Genomic DNA, 17,387 nt, shown 5'->3' on the forward strand with positions numbered 1-17,387 from the left:
CACCAAAACACACAGGGATTGGCTCTGTGGATGACATTATGTTAACACATTGACAGCCATAGTACCAATTACTCACCAAAACACATAGGGATTGGCTCTGTGGATGACATTATGTTAACACATTGACAGCCATAGTACCAATTACTCACCAAAACACATAGGGATTGGCTCTGTGGATGACATTATGTTAACACATTGACAGCCATAGTACCAATTATTCACCAAAACACACAGGGATTGGCTCTGTGGATGACATTATGTTAACACATTGACAGCCATAGTACCAATTACTCACCAAAACACATAGGGATTGGCTCTGTGGATGACATTATGTTAACACATTGACAGCCATAGTACCAATTACTCACCAAAACACATAGGGATTGGCTCTGTGCATGACATTATGTTAACACATTGACAGCCATAGTACCAATTACTCACCAAAACACATAGGGATTGGCTCTGTGAATGACATTATGTTAACACATTGACAGCCATAGTACCAATTACTCACCAAAACACATAGGGATTGGCTGTGGATGACATTATGTTAACTCATTGACAGCCATAGTACCAATTACTCACCAAAACACAGAGGGATTGGCTCTGTTGGTGACATTATGTTAACACATTGACAGCCATAGTACCAATTACTCACCAAAACACATAGGGATTGGCTCTGTTGGTGACATTATGTTAACACATTGACAGCCATAGTACCAATTACTCACCAAAACACATAGGGATTGTCTCGGTGGATGACATTATGTTAACACATTGACAGCCATAGTACCAATTACTCACCAAAACACATAGGGATTGGCTCTGTGGATGACATTATGTTAACACATTGACAGCCATAGTACCAATTACTCACCAAAACACATAGGGATTGGCTCTGTGCATGACATTATGTTAACACATTGACAGCCATAGTACCAATTACTCACCAAAACACATAGGGATTGCCTCTGTGCATGACATTATGTTAACACATTGACAGCCATAGTACCAATTACTCACCAAAACACATAGGGATTGGCTCTGTGGATGACATTATGTTAACACATTGACAGCCATAGTACCAATTACTCACCAAAACACATAGGGATTGGCTCTGTGCATGGCATTATGTTAACACATTGACAGCCATAGTACCAATTACTCACCAAAATACATAGGGATTGGCTCTGTGGATGACATTATGTTAACACATTGACAGCCATAGTACCAATTATTCACCAAAACACACAGGGATTGGCTCTGTGGATGACATTATGTTAACACATTGACAGCCATAGTACCAATTACTCACCAAAACACATATGGATTGGCTCTGTGGATGACATTATGTTAACACATTGACAGCCATAGTACCAATTATTCACCAAAACACACAGGGATTGGCTCTGTGGATGACATTATGTTAACACATTGACAGCCATAGTACCAATTACTCACCAAAACACATAGGGATTGGCTCTGTGGATGACATTATGTTAACACATTGACAGCCATAGTACCAATTACTCACCAAAACACATAGGGATTGGCTCTGTGGATGACGACATGTCAACACATTGACAGCCATAGTACTAATTACTCACCAAAACACATAGGGATTGGCTCTGTGGATGACATTATGTTAACACATTGACAGCCATAGTACCAATTACTCACCAAAACACACAGGGATTGGCTCTGTGGATGACATTATGTTAACACATTGACAGCCATAGTACCAATTACTCACCAAAACACATAGGGATTGGCTCTGTGGATGACATTATGTTAACACATTGACAGCCATAGTACCAATTACTCACCAAAACATATAGGGATTGGCTCTGTGCATGACATTATGTTAACACATTGACAGCCATAGTACCAATTACTCACCAAAACACATAGGGATTGGCTCTGTGGATGACATTATGTTAACACATTGACAGCCATAGTACCAATTATTCACCAAAACACACAGGGATTGGCTCTGTGGATGACATTATGTTAACACATTGACAGCCATAGTAATTACTCACCAAAACACATAGGGATTGGCTCTGTGGATGACATTATGTTAACACATTGACAGCCATAGTACCAATTACTCACCAAAACACAGAGGGATTGGCTCTGTGGATGACATTATGTTAACACATTGACAGCCATAGTACCAATTACTCACCAAAACACATAGGGATTGGCTCTATGGATGACATTATGTTAACACATTGACAGCCATAGTACCAATTACTCACCAAAACACATAGGGATTGGCTCTGTGGATGACATTATGTTAACACATTGACAGCCATAGTACCAATTATTCACCAAAACACACAGGGATTGGCTCTGTGGATGACATTATGTTAACACATTGACAGCCATAGTACCAATTACTCACCAAAACACATAGGGATTGGCTCTGTGGATGACATTATGTTAACACATTGACAGCCATAGTACCAATTACTCACCAAAACACATAGGGATTGGCTCTGTGGATGACATTATGTTAACACATTGACAGCCATAGTACCAATTATTCACCAAAACACACAGGGATTGGCTCTGTGGATGACATTATGTTAACACATTGACAGCCATAGTACCAATTACTCACCAAAACACATAGGGATTGGCTCTGTGGATGACATTATGTTAACACATTGACAGCCATAGTACCAATTACTCACCAAAACACATAGGGATTGGCTCTGTGCATGACATTATGTTAACACATTGACAGCCATAGTACCAATTACTCACCAAAACACATAGGGATTGGCTCTGTGGATGACGTTATGTTAACACATTGACAGCCATAGTACCAATTACTCACCAAAACACATAGGGATTGGCTCTGTGCATGACATTATGTTAACACATTGACAGCCATAGTACCAATTACTCACCAAAACACATAGGGATTGGCTCTGTGCATGACATTATGTTAACACATTGACAGCCATAGTACCAATTACTCACCAAAACACATAGGGATTGGCTCTGTGGATGACATTATGTTAACACATTGACAGCCATAGTACCAATTACTCACCAAAACACATAGTGATTGGCTCTGTGCATGACATTATGTTAACACATTGACAGCCATAGTACCAATTACTCACCAGAACACATAGGGATTGGCTCTGTGGATGACATTATGTTAACACATTGACTGCCATAGTACCAATTATTCACCAAAACACACAGGGATTGGCTCTGTGGATGACATTATGTTAACACATTGACAGCCATAGTACCAATTACTCACCAAAACACATAGGGATTGGCTCTGTGGATGACATTATGTTAACACATTGACAGCCATAGTACCAATTATTCACCAAAACACACAGGGATTGGCTCTGTGGATGACATTATGTTAACACATTGACAGCCATAGTACCAATTACTCGCCAAAAACACATAGGGATTGGCTCTGTGCATGACATTATGTTAACACATTGACAGCCATAGTAGTACCAATTACTCACCAAAACACATAGGGATTGGCTCTGTGGATGACATTATGTCAACACATTGACAGCCATAGTACCAATTACTCACCAAAACACATAGGGATTGGCTCTGTGGATGACATTATGTTAACACATTGACAGCCATAGTAATTACTCGCCAAAACACACAGGGATTGGCTCTGTGGATGACATTATGTTAACACATTGACAGCCATAGTACCAATTACTCACCAAAACACATAGGGATTGGCTCTGTGGATGACATTATGTTAACTCATTGACAGCCATAGTACCAATTACTCACCAAAACACATAGGGATTGGCTCTGTGCATGACATTATGTTAACACGTTGACAGCCATAGTACCAATTACTCACCAAAACACATAGGGATTGGCTCTGTGGATGACATTATGTTAACACATTGACAGCCATAGTACCAATTACTCACCAAAACACATAGGGATTGGCTCTGTGCATGACATTATGTTAACACATTGACAGCCATAGTACCAATTACTCACCAAAACACATAGGGATTGGCTCTGTGCATGACATTATGTTAACACATTGACAGCCATAGTACCAATTACTCACCAAAACACATAGGGATTGGCTCTGTGGATGACATTATGTTAACACATTGACAGCCATAGTACCAATTACTCACCAAAACACATAGGGATTGGCTCTGTGCATGACATTATGTTAACACATTGACAGCCATAGTACCAATTACTCACCAAAATACATAGGGATTGGCTCTGTGGATGACATTATGTTAACACATTGACAGCCATAGTACCAATTACTCACCAAAACACATAGGGATTGGCTCTATGGATGACATTATGTTAACTCATTGACAGCCATGGTACCAATTACTCACCAAAACACATAGGGATTGGCTCTATGGATGACATTATGTTAACTCATTGACAGCCATAGTACCAATTACTCATCAAAACACATAGGGATTGGCTCTGTGGATGACATTATGTTAACTCATTGACAGCCATGGTACCAATTACTCACCAAAACACATAGGGATTGGCTCTGTGGATGACATTATGTTAACTCATTGACAGCCATGGTACCAATTATTCACCAAAACACATAGGAATTGGCTCTGTGCATGACATTATGTTAACACATTGACAGCCATAGTACCAATTACTCACCAAAACACATAGGGATTGTCTCGGTGGATGACATTATGTTAACACATTGACAGCCATAGTACCAATTACTCACCAAAACACATAGTGATTGGCTCTGTGCATGACATTATGTTAACACATTGACAGCCATAGTACCAATTACTCACCAAAACACATAGGGATTGTCTCGGTGGATGACATTATGTTAACACATTGACAGCCATAGTACCAATTACTCACCAAAACACATAGGGATTGGCTCTGTGCATGACATTATGTTAACACATTGACAGCCATAGTACCAATTATTCACCAAAACACATAGGGATTGGCTCTGTGGATGACATTATGTTAACACATTGACAGCCATAGTACCAATTACTCACCAAAACACACAGGGATTGGCTCCGTGGATGACATTATGTTAACACATTGACAGCCATAGTACCAATTACTCACCAAAACACATAGGGATTGGCTCTGTGGATGACATTATGTTAACACATTGACAGCCATAGTACCAATTACTCACCAAAACACACAGGGATTGGCTCCGTGGATGACATTATGTTAACACATTGACAGCCATAGTACCAATTACTCACCAAAACACATAGGGATTGGCTCTGTGGATGACATTATGTTAACACATTGACAGCCATAGTACCAATTACTCACCAAAACACATAGTGATTGGCTCTGTGCATGACATTATGTTAACACATTGACAGCCATAGTACCAATTACTCACCAAAACACATAGTGATTGGCTCTGTGCATGACATTATGTTAACACATTGACAGCCATAGTACCAATTACTCACCAAAACACATAGGGATTGTCTCGGTGGATGACATTATGTTAACACATTGACAGCCATAGTACCAATTACTCACCAAAACACATAGTGATTGGCTCTGTGCATGACATTATGTTAACACATTGACAGCCATAGTACCAATTACTCACCAAAACACATAGGGATTGTCTCGGTGGATGACATTATGTTAACACATTGACAGCCATAGTACCAATTACTCACCAAAACACATAGGGATTGGCTCTGTGCATGACATTATGTTAACACATTGACAGCCATAGTACCAATTACTCACCAAAACACATAGGGATTGGCTCTGTGGATGACATTATGTTAACACATTGACAGCCATAGTACCAATTACTCACCAAAACACACAGGGATTGGCTCCGTGGATGACATTATGTTAACACATTGACAGCCATAGTACCAATTACTCACCAAAACACATAGGGATTGGCTCTGTGGATGACATTATGTTAACACATTGACAGCCATAGTACCAATTATTCACCAAAACACACAGGGATTGGCTCTGTTGGTGACATTATGTTAACACATTGACAGCCATAGTACCAATTATTCACCAAAACACATAGGAATTGGCTCTGTGCATGACATTATGTTAACACATTGACAGCCATAGTACCAATTATTCACCAAAACACATAGGGATTGGCTCTGTGGATGACATTATGTTAACACATTGACAGCCATAGTACCAATTATTCACCAAAACACATAGGAATTGGCTCTGTGCATGACATTATGTTAACACATTGACAGCCATAGTACCAATTATTCACCAAAACACATAGGGATTGGCTCTGTGGATGACATTATGTTAACACATTGACAGCCATAGTACCAATTATTCACCAAAACACATAGGAATTGGCTCTGTGGATGACATTATGTTAACACATTGACAGCCATAGTACCAATTACTCACCAAAACACATAGGGATTGGCTCCGTGGATGACATTATGTTAACACATTGACAGCCATAGTACCAATTATTCACCAAAACACACAGGGATTGGCTCTGTGCATGACATTATGTTAACACATTGACAGCCATAGTACCAATTATTCACCAAAACACACAGGGATTGGCTCTGTGGATGACATTATGTTAACACATTGACAGCCATAGTACCAATTACTCACCAAAACACATAGGGGTTGGCTCTGTGGATGACATTATGTTAACACATTGACAGCCATAGTACCAATTATTCACCAAAACACACAGGGATTGGCTCTGTGGATGACATTATGTTAACACATTGACAGCCATAGTACCAATTACTCACCAAAACACATAGGGATTGGCTCTGTGCATGACATTATGTTAACACATTGACAGCCATAGTACCAATTACTCACCAAAACACATAGGGATTGTCTCTGTGGATGACATTATGTTAACACATTGACAGCCATAGTACCAATTATTCACCAAAACACACAGGGATTGGCTCCGTGGATGACATTATGTTAACACATTGACAGCCATAGTACCAATTACTCACCAAAACACATAGGGATTGCCTCTGTGCATGACATTATGTTAACACATTGACAGCCATAGTACCAATTATTCACCAAAACACACAGGGATTGGCTCCGTGGATGACATTATGTTAACACATTGACAGCCATAGTACCAATTACTCACCAAAACACATAGGGATTGGCTCTGTGGATGACATTATGTTAACACATTGACAGCCATAGTACCAATTACTCACCAAAACATATAGGGATTGGCTCTGTGGATGACATTATGTTAACACATTGACAGCCATAGTACCAATTACTCACCAAAACACACAGGGATTGGCTCTATGGATGACATTATGTTAACACATTGACAGCCATAGTACCAATTACTCACCAAAACACACAGGGATTGGCTCTATGGATGACATTATGTTAACACATTGACAGCCATAGTACCAATTATTCACCAAAACACACAGGGATTGGCTCTATGGATGACATTATGTTAACACATTGACAGCCATAGTACCAATTATTCACCAAAACACACAGGGATTGGCTCCGTGGATGACATTATGTTAACACATTGACAGCCATAGTACCAATTACTCACCAAAACACACAGGGATTGGCTCTATGGATGACATTATGTTAACACATTGACAGCCATAGTACCAATTATTCACCAAAACACACAGGGATTGGCTTTATGGATGACATTATGTTAACACATTGACAGCCATAGTACCAATTACTCACCAAAACACACAGGGATTGGCTCTATGGATGACATTATGTTAACACATTGACAGCCATAGTACCAATTATTCACCAAAACACACAGGGATTGGCTCCGTGGATGACATTATGTTAACACATTGACAGCCATAGTACCAATTACTCACCAAAACACACAGGGATTGGCTCTATGGATGACATTATGTTAACACATTGACAGCCATAGTACCAATTACTCACCAAAACACACAGGGATTGGCTCCGTGGATGACATTATGTTAACACATTGACAGCCATAGTACCAATTACTCACCAAAACACATAGGGATTGGCTCTGTGGATGACATTATGTTAACACATTGACAGCCATAGTACCAATTACTCACCAAAACACATAGTGATTGGCTCTGTGCATGACATTATGTTAACACATTGACAGCCATAGTACCAATTACTCACCAAAACACATAGTGATTGGCTCTGTGCATGACATTATGTTAACACATTGACAGCCATAGTACCAATTACTCACCAAAACACATAGGGATTGTCTCGGTGGATGACATTATGTTAACACATTGACAGCCATAGTACCAATTACTCACCAAAACACATAGTGATTGGCTCTGTGCATGACATTATGTTAACACATTGACAGCCATAGTACCAATTACTCACCAAAACACATAGGGATTGTCTCGGTGGATGACATTATGTTAACACATTGACAGCCATAGTACCAATTACTCACCAAAACACATAGGGATTGGCTCTGTGCATGACATTATGTTAACACATTGACAGCCATAGTACCAATTACTCACCAAAACACATAGGGATTGGCTCTGTGGATGACATTATGTTAACACATTGACAGCCATAGTACCAATTACTCACCAAAACACACAGGGATTGGCTCCGTGGATGACATTATGTTAACACATTGACAGCCATAGTACCAATTACTCACCAAAACACATAGGGATTGGCTCTGTGGATGACATTATGTTAACACATTGACAGCCATAGTACCAATTATTCACCAAAACACACAGGGATTGGCTCTGTTGGTGACATTATGTTAACACATTGACAGCCATAGTACCAATTATTCACCAAAACACATAGGAATTGGCTCTGTGCATGACATTATGTTAACACATTGACAGCCATAGTACCAATTATTCACCAAAACACATAGGGATTGGCTCTGTGGATGACATTATGTTAACACATTGACAGCCATAGTACCAATTATTCACCAAAACACATAGGAATTGGCTCTGTGCATGACATTATGTTAACACATTGACAGCCATAGTACCAATTATTCACCAAAACACATAGGGATTGGCTCTGTGGATGACATTATGTTAACACATTGACAGCCATAGTACCAATTATTCACCAAAACACATAGGAATTGGCTCTGTGGATGACATTATGTTAACACATTGACAGCCATAGTACCAATTACTCACCAAAACACATAGGGATTGGCTCCGTGGATGACATTATGTTAACACATTGACAGCCATAGTACCAATTATTCACCAAAACACACAGGGATTGGCTCTGTGCATGACATTATGTTAACACATTGACAGCCATAGTACCAATTATTCACCAAAACACACAGGGATTGGCTCTGTGGATGACATTATGTTAACACATTGACAGCCATAGTACCAATTACTCACCAAAACACATAGGGGTTGGCTCTGTGGATGACATTATGTTAACACATTGACAGCCATAGTACCAATTATTCACCAAAACACACAGGGATTGGCTCTGTGGATGACATTATGTTAACACATTGACAGCCATAGTACCAATTACTCACCAAAACACATAGGGATTGGCTCTGTGCATGACATTATGTTAACACATTGACAGCCATAGTACCAATTACTCACCAAAACACATAGGGATTGTCTCTGTGGATGACATTATGTTAACACATTGACAGCCATAGTACCAATTATTCACCAAAACACACAGGGATTGGCTCCGTGGATGACATTATGTTAACACATTGACAGCCATAGTACCAATTACTCACCAAAACACATAGGGATTGCCTCTGTGCATGACATTATGTTAACACATTGACAGCCATAGTACCAATTATTCACCAAAACACACAGGGATTGGCTCCGTGGATGACATTATGTTAACACATTGACAGCCATAGTACCAATTACTCACCAAAACACATAGGGATTGGCTCTGTGGATGACATTATGTTAACACATTGACAGCCATAGTACCAATTACTCACCAAAACATATAGGGATTGGCTCTGTGGATGACATTATGTTAACACATTGACAGCCATAGTACCAATTACTCACCAAAACACACAGGGATTGGCTCTATGGATGACATTATGTTAACACATTGACAGCCATAGTACCAATTACTCACCAAAACACACAGGGATTGGCTCTATGGATGACATTATGTTAACACATTGACAGCCATAGTACCAATTATTCACCAAAACACACAGGGATTGGCTCTATGGATGACATTATGTTAACACATTGACAGCCATAGTACCAATTATTCACCAAAACACACAGGGATTGGCTCCGTGGATGACATTATGTTAACACATTGACAGCCATAGTACCAATTACTCACCAAAACACACAGGGATTGGCTCTATGGATGACATTATGTTAACACATTGACAGCCATAGTACCAATTATTCACCAAAACACACAGGGATTGGCTTTATGGATGACATTATGTTAACACATTGACAGCCATAGTACCAATTACTCACCAAAACACACAGGGATTGGCTCTATGGATGACATTATGTTAACACATTGACAGCCATAGTACCAATTATTCACCAAAACACACAGGGATTGGCTCCGTGGATGACATTATGTTAACACATTGACAGCCATAGTACCAATTACTCACCAAAACACACAGGGATTGGCTCTATGGATGACATTATGTTAACACATTGACAGCCATAGTACCAATTACTCACCAAAACATATAGGGATTGGCTCTGTGGATGACATTATGTTAACACATTGACAGCCATAGTACCAATTACTCACCAAAACACATAGGGATTGGCTCTGTGGATGACATTATGTTAACACATTGACAGCCATGGTACCAATTATTCACCAAAACACACAGGGATTGGCTCTGTGGATGACATTATGTTAACACATTGACAGCCATAGTACCAATTACTCACCAAAACACAGAGGGATTGGCTCTGTTGGTGACATTATGTTAACACATTGACAGCCATAGTACCAATTACTCACCAAAACACATAGGGATTGGCTCTGTGGATGACATTATGTTAACACATTGACAGCCATAGTACCAATTACTCACCAAAACACATAGGGATTGGCTCTGTGGATGACATTATGTTAACACATTGACAGCCATAGTACCAATTACTCACCAAAACACAGAGGGATTGTCTCTGTGGATGACATTATGTTAACACATTGACAGCCATAGTACCAATTACTCACCAAAACACATAGGGATTGGCTCTATGGATGACATTATGTTAACATATTGACAGCCATAGTACCAATTACTCACCAAAACACATAGGGATTGGCTCTGTGGATGACATTATGTTAACACATTGACAGCCATAGTACCAATTACTCACCAAAACACATAGGGATTGGCTCTGTGGATGACATTATGTTAACACATTGACAGCCATAGTACCAATTACTCACCAAAACACATAGGGATTGGCTCTGTGGATGACATTATGTTAACACATTGACAGCCATAGTACCAATTATTCACCAAAACACACAGGGATTGGCTCTGTGGATGACATTATGTTAACACATTGACAGCCATAGTACCAATTATTCACCAAAACACATAGGGATTGGCTCTGTGGATGACATTATGTTAACACATTGACAGCCATAGTACCAATTATTCACCAAAACACATAGGGATTGGCTCTGTGGATGACATTATGTTAACACATTGACAGCCATAGTACCAATTATTCACCAAAACACACAGGGATTGGCTCCGTGGATGACATTATGTTAACACATTGACAGCCATAGTACCAATTATTCACCAAAACACATAGGGATTGGCTCTGTGGATGACATTATGTTAACACATTGACAGCCATAGTACCAATTATTCACCAAAACACACAGGGATTGGCTCCGTGGATGACATTATGTTAACACATTGACAGCCATAGTACCAATTATTCACCAAAACACATAGGGATTGGCTCTGTGGATGACATTATGTTAACACATTGACAGCCATAGTACCAATTATTCACCAAAACACATAGGGATTGGCTCTGTGGATGACATTATGTTAACACATTGACAGCCATAGTAGTACCAATTATTCACCAAAACACACAGGGATTGGCTCCGTGGATGACATTATGTTAACACATTGACAGCCATAGTACCAATTACTCACCAAAACACATAGGGATTGGCTCTGTGGATGACATTATGTTAACACATTGACAGCCATAGTACCAATTATTCACCAAAACACATAGGAATTGGCTCTGTGCATGACATTATGTTAACACATTGACAGCCATAGTACCAATTATTCACCAAAACACATAGGGATTGGCTCTGTGGATGACATTATGTTAACACATTGACAGCCATAGTACCAATTACTCACCAAAACACATAGGGATTGGCTCTATGGATGACATTATGTTAACACATTGACAGCCATAGTACCAATTATTCACCAAAACACATAGGGATTGGCTCTGTGGATGACATTATGTTAACACATTGACAGCCATAGTACCAATTATTCACCAAAACACACAGGGATTGGCTCCGTGGATGACATTATGTTAACACATTGACAGCCATAGTACCAATTACTCACCAAAACACACAGGGATTGGCTCTGTGGATGACATTATGTTAACACATTGACAGCCATAGTACCATATACTCACCAAAACACATAGGGATTGGCTCCGTGGATGACATTATGTTAACACATTGACAGCCATAGTACCATATACTCACCAAAACACACAGGGATTGGCTCCGTGGATGACATTATGTTAACACATTGACAGCCATAGTACCAATTATTCACCAAAACACATAGGAATTGGCTCTGTGCATGACATTATGTTAACACATTGACAGCCATAGTACCAATTATTCACCAAAACACATAGGGATTGGCTCTGTGGATGACATTATGTTAACACATTGACAGCCATAGTACCAATTATTCACCAAAACACGTAGGGATTGGCTCTGTGGATGACATTATGTTAACACATTGACAGCCATAGTACCAATTACTCACCAAAACACATAGGGATTGGCTCTGTGGATGACATTATGTTAACACATTGACAGCCATAGTACCAATTACTCACCAAAACACATAGGGATTGGCTCTGTGGATGACATTATGTTAACACATTGACAGCCATAGTACCAATTACTCACCAAAACACATAGGGATTGGCTCTGTGGATGACATTATGTTAACACATTGACAGCCATAGTACCAATTATTCACCAAAACACATAGGGATTGGCTCTGTGGATGACATTATGTTAACACATTGACAGCCATAGTACCAATTATTCACCAAAACACACAGGGATTGGCTCCGTGGATGACATTATGTTAACACATTGACAGCCATAGTACCAATTACTCACCAAAACACACAGGGATTGGCTCTGTGGATGACATTATGTTAACACATTGACAGCCATAGTACCAATTACTCACCAAAACATATAGGGATTGGCTCTGTGCATGACATTATGTTAACACATTGACAACCATAGTACTAATTACTCACCAAAACACATAGGGATTGGCTCTGTGGATGACATTATGTTAACACATTGACAGCCATAGTAATTACTCACCAAAACACATAGGGATTGGCTCTGTGGATGACATTATGTTAACACATTGACAGCCATAGTACCAATTACTCACCAAAACACAGAGGGATTGGCTCTGTGGATGACATTATGTTAACACATTGACAGCCATAGTACCAATTACTCACCAAAACACATAGGGATTGTCTCTGTGGATGACATTATGTTAACTCATTGACAGCCATGGTACCAATTACTCACCAAAACACATAGGGATTGTCTCTGTGGATGACATTATGTTAACTCATTGACAGCCATTGTACCAATTACTCACCAAAACACATAGGGATTGTCTCGGTGGATGACATTATGTTAACACATTGACAGCCATAGTACCAATTACTCACCAAAACACATAGGGATTGGCTCGGTGGATGACATTATGTTAACTCATTGACAGCCATAGTACCAATTACTCACCAAAACACATAGGGATTGGCTCTGTGGATGACATTATGTTAACACATTGACAGCCATAGTACCAATTACTCACCAAAACACATAGGGATTGGCTCTGTGAATGACATTATGTTAACACATTGACAGCCATAGTACCAATTACTCACCAAAACACATAGGGATTGGCTCTGTGGATGACATTATGTTAACACATTGACAGCCATAGTACCAATTACTCACCAAAACACATAGGGATTGGCTCTGTGGATGACATTATGTTAACACATTGACAGCCATAGTACCAATTACTCACCAAAACACATAGGGATTGGCTCTATGGATGACATTATGTTAACACATTGACAGCCATAGTACCAATTACTCACCAAAACACATAGGGATTGGCTCTGTGCATGACATTATGTTAACACATTGACAGCCATAGTACCAATTACTCACCAAAACACATAGGGATTGGCTCTGTGGATGACATTATGTTAACACATTGACAGCCATAGTACCAATTACTCACCAAAACACATAGGGATTGGCTCTGTGGATGACATTATGTTAACACATTGACAGCCATAGTACCAATTACTCACCAAAACACACAGGGATTGGCTCTGTGGATGACATTATGTTAACACATTGACAGCCATAGTACCAATTACTCACCAAAACACATAGGGATTGGCTCTGTGGATGACATTATGTTAACACATTGACAGCCATAGTACCAATTACTCACCAAAACACATAGGGATTGGCTCTGTGCATGACATTATGTTAACACATTGGCAGCCATAGTACCAATTACTCACCAAAACACATAGGGATTGGCTCTGTGGATGACATTATGTTAACACATTGACAGCCATAGTACCAATTACTCACCAAAACACATTGGGATTGGCTCTGTGCATGACATTATGTTAACACATTGACAGCCATAGTACCAATTACTCACCAGAACACATAGGGATTGGCTCTGTGCATGACATTATGTTAACTCATTGACAGCCATAGTACAAATTACTCACCAAAACACATAGGGATTGGCTCTGTGGATGACATTATGTTAACACATTGACAGCCATAGTACCAATTATTCACCAAAACACACAGGGATTGGCTCTGTGGATGACATTATGTTAACACATTGACAGCCATAGTACCAATTATTCACCAAAACACACAGGGATTGGCTTTGTGGATGACATTATGTTAACACATTGACAGCCATAGTACCAATTATTCACCAAAACACACAGGGATTGCCTCTGTGCATGACATTATGTTAACACATTGACAGCCATAGTACCAATTACTCACCAAAACACACAGGGATTGGCTCTGTGGATGACATTATGTTAACACATTGACAGCCATAGTACCAATTACTCACCAAAACACATAGGGATTGGCTCTGTGGATGACATTATGTTAACACATTGACAGCCATAGTACCAATTACTCACCAAAACACATAGGGATTGGCTCTGTGGATGACATTATGTCAACACATTGACAGCCATAGTACCAATTACTCACCAAAACACATAGGGATTGGCTCTGTGGATGACATTATGTTAACACATTGACAGCCATAGTACCAATTACTCACCAAAACACACAGGGATTGGCTCTGTGCATGACATTATGTTAACACATTGACAGCCATAGTACCAATTACTCACCAAAACACATAGGGATTGTCTCTGTGGATGACATTATGTTAACACATTGACAGCCATAGTACCAATTACTCACCAAAACACATAGGGATTGGCTCTGTGGATGACATTATGTTAACACATTGACAGCCATAGTACCAATTACTCACCAAAACACATAGGGATTGGCTCTGTGGATGACATTATGTTAACACATTGACAGCCATAGTACCAATTACTCACCAAAACACATAGGGATTGGCTCTGTGGATGACATTATGTTAACACATTGACAGCCATAGTACCAATTACTCACCAAAACACATAGGGATTGGCTCTGTGGATGACATTATGTCAACACATTGACAGCCATAGTACCAATTACTCACCAAAACACATAGGGATTGGCTCTGTGGATGACATTATGTTAACACATTGACAGCCATAGTACCAATTACTCACCAAAACACATAGGGATTGGCTCTGTGGATGACATTATGTCAACACATTGACAGCCATAGTACCAATTACTCACCAAAACACATAGGGATTGGCTCTGTGGATGACATTATGTTAACACATTGACAGCCATAGTACCAATTACTCACCAAAACACACAGGGATTGGCTCTGTGCATGACATTATGTTAACACATTGACAGCCATAGTACCAATTACTCACCAAAACACATAGGGATTGTCTCTGTGGATGACATTATGTTAACACATTGACAGCCATAGTACCAATTACTCACCAAAACACATAGGGATTGGCTCTGTGGATGACATTATGTTAACACATTGACAGCCATAGTACCAATTACTCACCAAAACACATAGGGATTGCCTCTGTGCATGACATTATGTTAACACATTGACAGCCATAGTACCAATTACTCACCAAAACACATAGGGATTGGCTCTGTGGATGACATTATGTTAACACATTGACAGCCATAGTACCAATTACTCACCAAAACACATAGGGATTGGCTCTGTGGATGACATTATGTCAACACATTGACAGCCATAGTACCAATTACTCACCAAAACACATAGGGATTGGCTCTGTGGATGACATTATGTTAACACATTGACAGCCATAGTACCAATTACTCACCAAAACACACAGGGATTGGCTCTGTGCATGACATTATGTTAACACATTGACAGCCATAGTACCAATTACTCACCAAAACACATAGGGATTGTCTCTGTGGATGACATTATGTTAACACATTGACAGCCATAGTACCAATTACTCACCAAAACACATAGGGATTGGCTCTGTGGATGACATTATGTTAACACATTGACAGCCATAGTACCAATTACTCACCAAAACACATAGGGATTGCCTCTGTGCATGACATTATGTTAACACATTGACAGCCATAGTACCAATTACTCACCAAAACACATAGGGATTGGCTCTGTGGATGACATTATGTTAACACATTGACAGCCATAGTACCAATTACTCACCAAAACACATAGGGATTGGCTCTGTGGATGACATTATGTTAACACATTGACAGCCATAGTACCAATTACTCACCAAAACACATAGGGATTGGCTCTATGGATGACATTATGTTAACACATTGACAGCCATAGTACCAATTACTCACCAAAACACATAGGG

This window comes from Saccoglossus kowalevskii, chromosome 5 (genome assembly GCF_978046115.1).
Source record: "Saccoglossus kowalevskii chromosome 5, keSacKowa6.1, whole genome shotgun sequence".
Taxonomy (NCBI): domain Eukaryota; kingdom Metazoa; phylum Hemichordata; class Enteropneusta; family Harrimaniidae; genus Saccoglossus; species Saccoglossus kowalevskii.